Genomic DNA, 11,692 nt, shown 5'->3' with positions numbered 1-11,692 from the left:
GGAGAGCAATGGACTCTCTAGAACAGCATTTTGTCTGCGTTCTGGATCTGTTCCAACCTGATGTGCATAGGAAGCCCACCAGCAGGACATGAGCTCAACAGCACACCCTCTCATGTGCATTCCCAGAAACTTGTATACAATGGCATACCACCCCTGGTACTGGAGATAATATATACCCATCACAACTGATACCCATTTATAGCCTTAGGACACAATCCTACGCATACTTAGACAGCAAAAAATCCTATAACAAGCATTGCTGGCTGGGGACTGCTAGGAATTGTAGGATTTCCCCCCCTGTCTAAATATGCATAGCATTGTGCTCTTATCATCCATGATTCTAATTACTTTTTAAAGCCATCCAGGCTGACGGTCATCACTATATCTTGTGGCAGGAAATTACATAGTTTAACTATGTGCTGGTGGATAAGTCCTTCCTTTGATCTGTCCTGGATCTCCACCAATCAGCTTCATGGGAGGACCCCATTAGGTTCTAGTATTATGAGAGAGAAAGGTAAAAAAAGAAAAAGAAAAAAGCATCCCTCTCCAGTTTCTCTGCAACATGGAAAACATGATGCAACCCTAGCATGTCCCCCCTTTACTCACCCCTTTTCTAAGCTAAATGCTCCCAGTCTTTGCAACTTTTTCTCCTAGGGGAGTTGTTCTATCAGCCCCTGGATCATTTCAGTTGCCCTTCTCTGTCCTTTTCCCAAGTCTACAATATCCTTTAAATGTTTTAAAACTTTTAAAAAGTTTTAATCTTTTAAACTTTCATGTTGCATGTTATGGTTTTAATTGTTTTGAACTGCCAGTCAAGTTCAGCTATTGGGCGGTATGGAAATGTGAAAAAAGAAGAAAAAAAGTGGTCATTAGCGCAAATGTACCATCACACAAATGTGCTAATGCACATTAGTTAATGCAAATCAGGCCAATGCCCCCCCTCCCTTGAAAAAGTAGTCTGCAAGTCCATGTCATCTGCATGACTCAGGAAAATGGCGGCCTGCTGTGGAATCTACAGATCAGATTCTTAGAAATCCAAACTCATGTGAATACACTGTGGATTTTGCTGACATCCTCACCCAGATGAGACCAACTCAGGAACAGCCAATGCTGGTGCACTAGACATATTTGTGCAAGTGCATTCCTCACCACCACTGCCCCTGAACAGCCCACAGTGGTGTAGGATTGAGGAGCAGTGTCCACAAACTCACACAGCACTAGTGGAGCTCCGCCAAATCTTTCTGTTGTGCAAGTGGTTGCTCATTATGCTTGGGCAACCAGTTGCACGATGGTAGTGATGGCATGGACAGCAAACTGGGTCTGGGAGTCTGTCGGGCTCCCCACCCACATGCACCCATGGACTAGGCTCTCCTGGACACTCCCCACATTATGCCTCTAATATTGCATAGATCAAGCTTTCCCAGCCCAAATGTGTGCATATTTAAATATGCATATTTTTAATTAGCTCCTTTTATGTAAAAAAAAAAAAAAACCTCAGCAAAATGGCGGGCATTCATGGACAGGACCCAGGGTGAGTGCGGGTGGCTCACCAAGCTTGTGGGGGCTCGAGTGTGAGTCCAGGGAGGTTCAGAGGGCTCCCACTGATACAGGGCAGGGGTGGGCTTGCACATCTCTACAGAACGCATCACACAAAGGGATGCACAAGAGTTATGCAAAATGCATAGCACAACAGGATGCACAAGAGTTATGCTCAACACATTGTACAACAGGATGCACAAGGGTTATGTACAATGAATTGTGCAATGGGATGCACAAGAGTTATGCACCAGCACATCACATGCACAACCACGCTTGCACAAACGTAACTTTAGCTGGATACTTCTCTTCCTCATAGATCAGAACCTAGTTTCTGCTAGTGGAACATCATTTGTGTTAATGGAATGACGCAGTTGGATACTGCCCCAGGAGCCCTTAGTTCCACATATGCATTGGTTCCAGTTCATAAAGAAGACCAAGTAATGCAAAAATCTGGGCAGAATCTGCAGCAATATGAGAAGCACCCCTATTTCAAATGGGGGTAAATGTCTTCCCAGCTCTCTTTTCCATTTTTCCATCTTTCTTTCTCCTTCAGAGCTTAACACTTCAATGGGATAGTAAAAACCGAAAGGATGCCTGAGCTTTGCAGACAGAACCTCGCCTCTGGCAACATAAAACAAAGGGCATAAAAGTTCATGGCCATCCCCCAAGCAGTAATTAATGACACCATAAGAACTGGGGAAGGGAAGGAGCAGCCTCACTGGTAAATGAGCTCACTACAGCTAATGTTATTACTTACTTCACTGAGCTAAGTAACTCTCTGGAATTGTGTGCTATTTTTCTGGGCTTGGTAGGATGATGCTTGCAATTAGGTTGCTTGGTTTATGGGCATTGCTCAACCTAGGGGTGGGTGAGTGCAGGCCTGTGTAGAAGCACAGTTTAAAGAGACACCTGTCCATCAAGGAGGTGATGGCATCAGAGAACAAGGCAGGAAAGAGGTGGCATGAATGCTGATGCCCTGAGGTTAGGGATCTCCATCATGGGGAAATTCAATACTTTTTTGACTCACTGGAGTTCCACGGTATGTACAAGTCACTTTGCATTTCTGAGCCAAGCTGTAGGCTTTCCCTGAAACTCTGGGAGCTGTATTGCACATTTTTTTCACAGGTTCTGCAATTTGCCCAAATTTCTAAACTATTTGCCCAAATTACTGCTAACTCAGCCAAACTGAGCAAATTCAGCTCTAATTTGCACAAATTGCTCAGGAATTTGCACACGTGGCAGAACTTGATGGAGATAATGTGCAAAATCCCTAGGAACTGGCCTGACTCACTGCGGATTGAGTCGGGTATCACAGCAGGAACCAAAACAAAGTCCGGGGCACCAAACTTAAGGAAACTAATCACCTCCCTCCCTAGATTTCTACAACATCTCCACCTGATCTTCGGTGGTCAGTAGCAATGTGCAAAAGCCTTCCCTTTTATTGTGGAGGATATTTGCCCTGTGTTATGTACAAGCACAGGAGGTGGGGGAGGAGGTACTTCATGACACCTGGGTTTGCATGTTGCTCCAGCAAGTGGCAAACTGAGACTGAACCTTAAATAGGAGTTGAGCTTCCTAGAGGGGGCTAGCTCCTACCACACACTATAGGAATCCTTCTCCCTTTTGCTTCTCCCATAAAACAAAGCAAAAATGGAGTGGGGGGGGGAATCCTTCCTAAATCTCCTGGGGTTGCTTACCCTAGCCAAGAAGCTGTGTCTGGGCTGGAACTGGAAGTGTGTGTTTGTGTATGAGAATTCAAGCAAGGGGGCATTTGTATCCGAATGCTAAAAACCGGCCAGCTTGTTGGCAAGCTAAGGGTGAAAAGGGATTAAAAATCAAGCGCCTTATCGCATCAGAGGAAAATGAGCTGAGAGGCTCAGGCCTCGGTTCCCCAGCTGTATGGTTCGTCAGATAAATCTTTGATGAACAAGGCAGAGCAAAAAGCCATTTGATCTAAGCCTGAGATAGGAGAGAGGGGAGTTGTCAAGCAGGCAGCATTGCTCAGAGACAGTCTCATCTTACTCCCCACCCCACGCTTCTGCACTTCGGTTGCCCGTAATGAATTTTTGTAAACTGCAGCTTCTGTTATCTGATGCCTATTAGTGCCATGTCAAAGAAGACCCTGCAATAAAGTGGGGACTTCAAGTCTCATCATCCCCAGCCAGCGCAGCCAGGTTGGGGATGGCTGGGTGAGAGTGTCAGGCAAGGACCAGGAAGAGCCAGGTCCAAATCTCCACTCAGCCACTAGGTGAGCTTCAGCCAGTCACGATCTCTCAGCCTAACCAACTCTGCAGGGTTGTTGTACAAGGACAAAATGGGAGAGAGGGAGTGTTATTGAGGCCAAGAGTGAGGAAACTCTGTCAGCCTGAGGGCAGAATTCAGTTTCAGACATATTTGCAGGGGCTGCATTCCAGTGGTTGGAGGGGCCAAAGAGAAAGGGGGAAGGACCAAAAACAAAAGGGGCTGGTGAAAAAATACCAGCATAGTGTAGCTTAAAGCTATGACACCCCAGAACTAATTCTTAGGAGAGGCATTTCAACTTTTTAGAATGAAGAAAAAAATGCACAAAAGTCAGGAAACTGCCAAATTATCCCCCACCCCTGCAGTAGGGTATGGAGACTAAGATTGCAATCCTTACTTGGGAGCAGGTCCCATCAGACTCACAACAGGGCTTACTTCTGAGGGGAAATGCCTCAGTTTGCACCGTAAGAGGCCGTGGCCAAGGCTGCATGGAAAAGGTGGGTTCTGAGGAGGGATTGGAGGAAATCAGAGAGATGACGTCGTGCAGGCATTCTTGGGGAAGGTGAGTTCTAAGCTAAAAGCCAGCAAGGCAGAAAGGGCAGATCCAGTTGAGGGAAGATAAGAGAAAGAGAGCGAACCCCAGATGCTAATAGCCAACTCAATTCTCTGAGTATGTTTGCTTCCGTAGCCAAAACTATACCACCCACGTACAAGACAGGGGTTCCAGCAGGTTTGGAGGAACACAGAAGTTTGCAGAAGTTCATCATCATCTGTTAGGACTGAGGCCATGGAATGCTGACAGACTCCAAGGAGGCGGGGGCAGTAAACCAGGATTGGGAGGGAGGATGAAATGGAGTAACTTAGGGCTTGACTGGCTGGCACCCTGAGAAGGGGCAGTCCACACCACAAGGTTCTTCTGCACTGAAATAATAAGAACATTGAGGATACGATTTCTTAATCTGGGACAGATCCTGTGAGCTCTCCTTGTCGGAGTTTTCCCAAAGTATGAACAACCTCCCAGTGTGATCTATGGGAGACTCATACCCTGGGACAGGGGGTGGCTAGGATGATGTTGAGACCCCAGGAGGGGTGAATTTTCCACCCCCAATTTAGGCCCACCTTCAGCTCTTTGGAGGAAGGTCAGGATATAAATGCTGTAAATGCAGCAAACAAACCAAGCAATTAAAAATTGGTAATGTAGAGAGGGAAGGGAAGACACAGAGAGACAGAAAACGGGGGCCAAAATGTGGAAATATGTTCTATATAAAAGGGAACAGTGGAGGATTTGTAATGCACCAATTCAGCTTTGGAAACGAGGCCAGTAATTTGGAATAGTAAAAATCCAGGGAGAATTTGGGACACATCCCCCACTTTGGGTGGCATTAAATTAAGAGCAGTTTCAGTTCGACACAGCTCTGATCTACCAAGGTCACGTACGTCCCTTGTTTTTCATGTCCCTCCCCTCTTCAAAAACTGTTCCCCTTCTCCAGCTCTGGTTCTCTCCAGACGTATTCCCGCTGACATTTCCCGGGCATGGATAACCCATCCCTACCAGCTGCTTACAGGTCGGAAAGGTCACCGACGTGTTACCGAACTCGGCTGCTCCTTTCAAGGGGATAAATCCATATCTTATTGTCAGATAAAGTCACTAGCTTGAGGGAAAGGGGGAAAAAGGTGGGGGATCACAAAAAACCCTGCTCAGAATGGTTGATAGGGCTGCCTTGGGTGAGCGGGTCCTGTGAATTTTAATTCAGGAAGGAAGAGCAGATGTCACAGGAGTTTGGGGTGGGAGGGTGGAAGCAGGGAGACAGCTGCTGCCTCTCTAAGAACTTTCTGGATGCTTGCTAAGGGCAGAGAATGGTGCTGCCAGGTGTCTCCACAAACAAGTGCTCCTTGTAAAACCTGCAAAAGAGGAAATCCATCCACACACATGCACATACACAAACACACGCACAAAAACCTCTCTCCTCCCCATCTTGCAGCTGCATATGGAAAATGGGTGCAATACAGCAAGATTAGTTATGAGCTAGTGCAAATGCACACCAGTGTTGCCACTGTCAGGACTGCACCATGGGCAGCAGTCTCAGGCAAGCCAGGAGTCAGGACAAGACAGGAGCCAGGAGTCAGGGCAAGCCAGGAGTCAGGGCAAAGCAGGAGTCAGGACAAACGAGGAGTTAGGACAAAACAGGGAGTCAGGACAAGACAGGAGCTGGGAGTCAGGGCAAGACAGGAGTTTGGACAAGCCTGGAGTCAGAAGAAGCCAGGAGCCAGGAGTTAGAGGAAGCCAGGAGTCGGGAGTTAGGACAAGCAAGGAGTTAAGACAAGCCAGGGAATCAGGACAAGATAGGAGCCAGGAGTTAGGACAAGCCAGGAATCAAAGATCAGGGCAAGCCAGGAGTCCGGATGGGGGAAACAAGTCTGGACTAAAGCACAAACTAGGAGGCAGGATCAAGGAGCATATCAGACCAGGACCAAAGAACTCCTGTGCATGAGAGAGAGAAGGGGGATGCCTTTTCCAAAAAAGGTGGCACAAGAGATATTCTCTCCTATGAGAGGGAGGCTTCGCCAAAGGTATTTCCCCAGGAAGGGTGCCACCTGCAGTTCAAAGGTTCTCCACATGGAGGCAGCTGTGTATACAGATCCAGCAGCCCTAGAGAAAATGATAGGGAAACAAAGGAGAGGAATATCATTAAATGCAGCAGAGTGGAAAAAAGAGGCTAGCCTCAAAGTGGTAGCACTAGCGAGGAAGACTAAGGGGGAACAGCATCAAATGCAGCAGAGTTTAAAAAAAAAAGAGGCTAGCCTCAAAACATTAGGACTGGAGAGGAAGACTGGAGGGGAAATGTAGGAGAGAGAAAAAAGAGGCTAGCCTCAAAATTGTAGTGAGTACTGTTGACTTAACAGAAATAATGTTCAATAAATAAAGTATTTACGTTCAATAAATAAAGCCCCCCCTCCCCCAACACACATACGCACCTTGCCCAAGGGAACTGTCCACAAAAACACATTAGGCATTTTATCAAAGATCTATATATCACACACCCCTCGCCAGTACTATACTGAGGCTAGCCTCTTTTTTTCCTCTGTTATTCACATTGGTTCAAAATAGGGATTTCAGAGAATTCCACCATGGATCTCGGTGAGGCCGAATGCCAGTGCATTTGGCCCCCCGAAATCTGTGGCGGAACGGCCTGCCGCCCCCCTGCGGATCCCCCCCGGGACGAGACTTACCTGGGGCGGATGTTCCGTGCGGCTGGTCTTCCGACCGGCTGCCACCGCTGCCATTTGCAGTCTTGTCATTTTGTGTGTTGTTTTTTTTACAGAGACGTGATAGGCTACGTAAAGACTTATTTAGCTTATCACATCCCGGTTAAAAAAACAAACAAACGCGTACGCAAATGGCGTAGGCCAAAACTATAAAAATATATATATATATTTACGTAGGCTAAAACGGTGAATCAAAAAGGGATGCAAATAGCACCCACTACGCTATTTGTGTTCCCCTTTATTTTCACCGTAATAGTCTACGTAAATATTTATGTAGACTAAGACGGCCAAAAAGTAGGAACGCAAATGGCGGTGGCCGTAGCTGCCGCCATTTGCGTACGCGTTTGTTTTGGTTTTTTACCCAGAGCCCTCTGCGGCTGGAAATCTGGCTGTGGACGGCCCTGGCCTGGGCCCGGCCGGCTGCTCCGCGGAGCTGCCGCGGAGCACAGCTGGCCGTCAAGAATTCCGGGGGGGGGAGGACCGGATCGCCTCCCCCCTGTCGAGGATTCTGGGGGGAGGGTCGGAACGCCTCCCCCCCACCATGAACAGAATCCGCAAAAAGGTAAGTGACTTTCGTACATCCCTAGTTCAAAAGCCCTTAGCATCCCCTTCAGTTCCTGATGGGAAGAGTTAGTGGGCAGAGACAGTGTGTCTCGGATGGTTGCTGGGCGTGGTGGCTGCTTGCAGAGGAATCCGGCCCTCTCGTTGGAATTGGGGCATCTGCCACTTCACTGGCATCTTCATTTCGCCTGCCTTTTGCTTAGCAACTTGCTTAGCAACCCCCCAGCTGTTCAGTCCTTTTAAAAAAAGAAAAAGATCAAAACAGCTTCCCAACCTCGGCTGAATGTCAAGAAAAATCCAGGAGCCAGCACAGCAGGAAGGAAGGAAGGTGGGAGAAATCACCACAGACCTGTAATGTGGGATGGATTTCTCCACCTTAATCACCTCCAAAGGCATGGCTGTCTCGTAACCTTGCAAGCCTCCCTCCCCAAGACCATAGCATATGGGATAGGGAGGTTTAATCCTTCCCTTAGCCACAACCCCCCAAAAGCAGCCTGCTCCCCCTTCCCCAGTGAGAGCCAGTGGGTGGTTAGACTGTTGGACTGGGACTGGAAATCTGGGTTCTAGTCCCCACATGGCCGTGAAGCTCACTAGGTGACTTGGTGCCTTGTGAGTGCACTGAGTCAGTGACACTCAGCCTAACCTACCTCACAGGGTTGTTGTGCGGATAAAACAGAGAGGAGGAGTGTAAGCTGCCTTGGTTTCCTTGCAAGAGGGGGAAAAAAGGTGGGATATAAATGTAATACATAAATAAAATGATGGTGGCAGGTTTTTCCACTAATGGGAACAGCCACTTAGAGGGTGCCGTTATTTTGATGGGGGCTACAGCTGGGAAGGAAATGATTCAACTTCACCTGCGCATATGCTCTTGCCCCAATACGGGATCTCTCCCTGCCCCCTCCATGCTTACTTCTGAGTAAAACAAAAACAGAAGAGGAGCTGTGCGCTATGTACTCAGGATTTATTTATTTGCATACCATATTTCTGGGCCACCTTTCAGCAGGGATGAAGCGAGTGCCTGATTGCATCTGGGAATCTGGCAGAACCGCCTCTGCTTGCACCCCCAAGCCCTGCTCACTGAGCCCCTGGTCCTGCTTGCCCCCTGCCTGCCTGCACTTGGCAAATGGCCTGCATTCATCCCAGTGGCCTCGTCGAGCTTCACGGTCACCATTTTTTGAGAAATAAAATTGCGATCTCAAAAAACGCACATATCTGCGGGTGCATGAAAATGCACATTTTTGCAAAATATGCATTTTCGCACATACACAAACATGCACATTTTGTGATCGATCACCATTTTATTTTTCAAGAAGTGGCGACCGTGGAGCTCGACGAGGCTGCTGGGTTGAGTGCAGGCTGCTTGCTGAGTGTGGGAGGGACTTGAGCACAGTCCGGGGACCGACCGGCAAGAGGGGAGAGGGGCTGGGCAGGCATCTGGAGAACCTGGACAGGTGTGGATTTGCACTTTCCTACCTTTCAGAACAGGAGCCCTCCCAAGGCAGCTTACAGCAATAAAAGAGACAGATACAATTTCATAAAAACAACCATCTACACAACAATAACAACAACGTGTATAAACTGTGCTGATGTCAAAGGAATCCGTTTGAGAGGTGGAGCTCAATGAACTTTTGATGGTTCGGCCACCTGGACTTCAGTCTATTTTCCGCTAACTGGCCCAACTTGGTCTGTGGTTAGCGGATTTCCCATGTTTTTCCATTTCTGCAAATTATGGCTGAATTTTGCACAAATTGGCATAATTTGTTTTATGTATGGCCGCAATTCGCTCAAATCACATAAATTTCGACCACAAACTTGTACAAATTACACAAATTGCAAGCACAATTTACACACATATGCACATTTGCTCAAATTTCTGCTGCAATTATGGCTGGACACCCCCCTCCCCAATACACAAAAAATCCCTGGAGTTAGGGGGAAACCCTCAGCTTCGCTTGCAAATGCAAGCCAAGTTGATCACCCTGCAGAACTTCAGTGCTCCCCAAAAGAGTTGGATTTCCCCTAACTCAAGGCAAATTAAGCAAATGAGAGCCAGTGTGGTGTAGTGGCTGGAGTGTTGGACTGGGAGTCAGGAGATCCAGGTTCTAGTCCCTGCTTGGACATGGAGCTTACTGCGTGACTTTGGGCCAGTCACAGACTCTCAGCCCAACCCACCTCACAGGGTTGTTGTTGTGAGGATAAAGTGGAGAGGAGGAGGAGGATTATGTACACCGCCTTGGGCTCCTTAAGGAGGAAAAAAGGCGGGATACAAATGTAATAAATAGAATCATAGAATAGCAGGGTTGGAAGGGGCCTACAAGGCCATCGAGTCCAACCCCCTGCTCAATGCAGGAATCCAAGTCAGAGCATCCCTGACAGGTGGCTGTCCAGCCTAGGGTTGGCCGAGAATTTCTCCCCGAAACTTCGGGGGGCCGAGCGCCAACATGTTCGGCCCCCCGAAGAAGTTTCGGGGAGAAATTCTCTGCTCCCCCCGCACCCCCCCCCCGGGACGGGACTTACCTTTCCCGAATGTCCCTTCCGGCGGCGGGTCCCGGCAGCGGTTCGTCGGGTCTTCGTCAGGGGCGGGGGCGGCAGCCGATCTTTCGACCGGCTGCCGCCACCGCCATTCCAATAAAACTAAAAAAAACCCAACACCCCTGTGATAGGCTATGTGACGATTTACGTAGCCTATCACGGCTGACTTTGCAGATCTAGCCGTGATTGGCTATGTTAATCGTCATGTAGCCTATCATGGGGGCGTTTGTTTTTTTTTTACTTTTTATTTCGCGGCCGGGCGAGGCGAGGCGCCTCCTCCCCGGCCTGAATTTCGGCCGGGCGAGGCGGGAAGCCTCCCCCCCCAGCCTGAATTTCAGCCGGGCGAGGCGGGAAGCCTCCCCCCCCGGCCTGAACTTTGGGGGGAGAGCAGCGAAGCGCCTCCCCCCCACCGCGAAAAGCTGCGAGACCAGGTAAGTGACTTTCGTGCACCCCTAGTCCAGCCTCGTCTTGCATGTCTCCAGGGTGGGAGAGCCCACCGCCTCCCCAGGTCATGGCTCCCATTGTCGTATTGCTCTAACAGTCAGGAACTTTTTCCTGATGTTCAGCCGGAATCTGGCTTCCTGTCATTTGAGCCCATTATTCCGTGTCCTGCACTCTGGGATGATGGAGAAGAGATCCATAAATATTTATTATTTAAACAAACAAACAAACAAATAAATAAATAAAGGCTAAAAATTGTTTGAATTATGCAAATTGCACCTGCAATTTCTGTAAATGGTGATTTGGAGGGGGATAGAAGTCCGCAAGCTGGCTTCACTCATACAGATCGAGTCCGGCCAGCTCATAGTTTAGCAAGCTGGAGTCCGGGGGCGGGGGCGGTCAAGCTTCTGAAAGCTTGGTGAACTTCACTGCTTAGATGGATTCTTTCAAAGTGAATCCAAAGTGTTTTTCTAGAAGAAAAACAGAGTTTCAAAGTGCAAGCAGTAAGGGTGCAAAGGGTAAAATGTTTCAGAGCCTGTAAGCTCGGAGAAATGACCCAGTTAGGTTCTTTGGTTCCATGGATATTTCAGCAAACTCTGGGAGGTGGGCTCAGTCAGGGGGGAGAGAGAGAGAGAGAGAGAGAGAGAGAGAGAGCAAGAGAGGTGCTTAATATGCCCAAGAAGGCAGTGCAGCTTTGGCTTCGGTGTGTGACCGAACCGAAGATGAAATGTGAATGGAGTCATTGTGGAGCAACAGTCCTGTAAATGGATTAACACCAGGGCAAGCTCAAGCAGTGGCCACGTGATGGTGGTCCTGGTTTAACTTGTCTGGGCAGCTTGAATTGCTATTAAGTTTAATGTGGAATCCCGCTGGACTCTAGGCGCTCTTCTCGCATAATGAAAAGGTGCTCGTCCGAGAGTGGCGGCTGTGCCAGCAGGCCAGAGGCTTCAATTGGAAATGGAAGGGAGCACCTTGGAGTTGCTCTCGTCAGCTTGGTGGTGGAATTGGAGCTAATCAACTGAGGAGGGGGCGGGGAAACTTCCTGCACCAGGGCTTGGATTTTATAAGTGCTGGAGCAGGTGAGGGAAGAAGCACGATCTGTTCCTAAACG

This window comes from Heloderma suspectum, chromosome Z, assembly GCF_057233095.1.
Source record: "Heloderma suspectum isolate Gila_16-S chromosome Z, 16-S_ref, whole genome shotgun sequence".
In the NCBI taxonomy this organism is placed as follows: domain Eukaryota; kingdom Metazoa; phylum Chordata; class Lepidosauria; order Squamata; family Helodermatidae; genus Heloderma; species Heloderma suspectum.
This window is presented reverse-complemented; position numbering follows the sequence as displayed.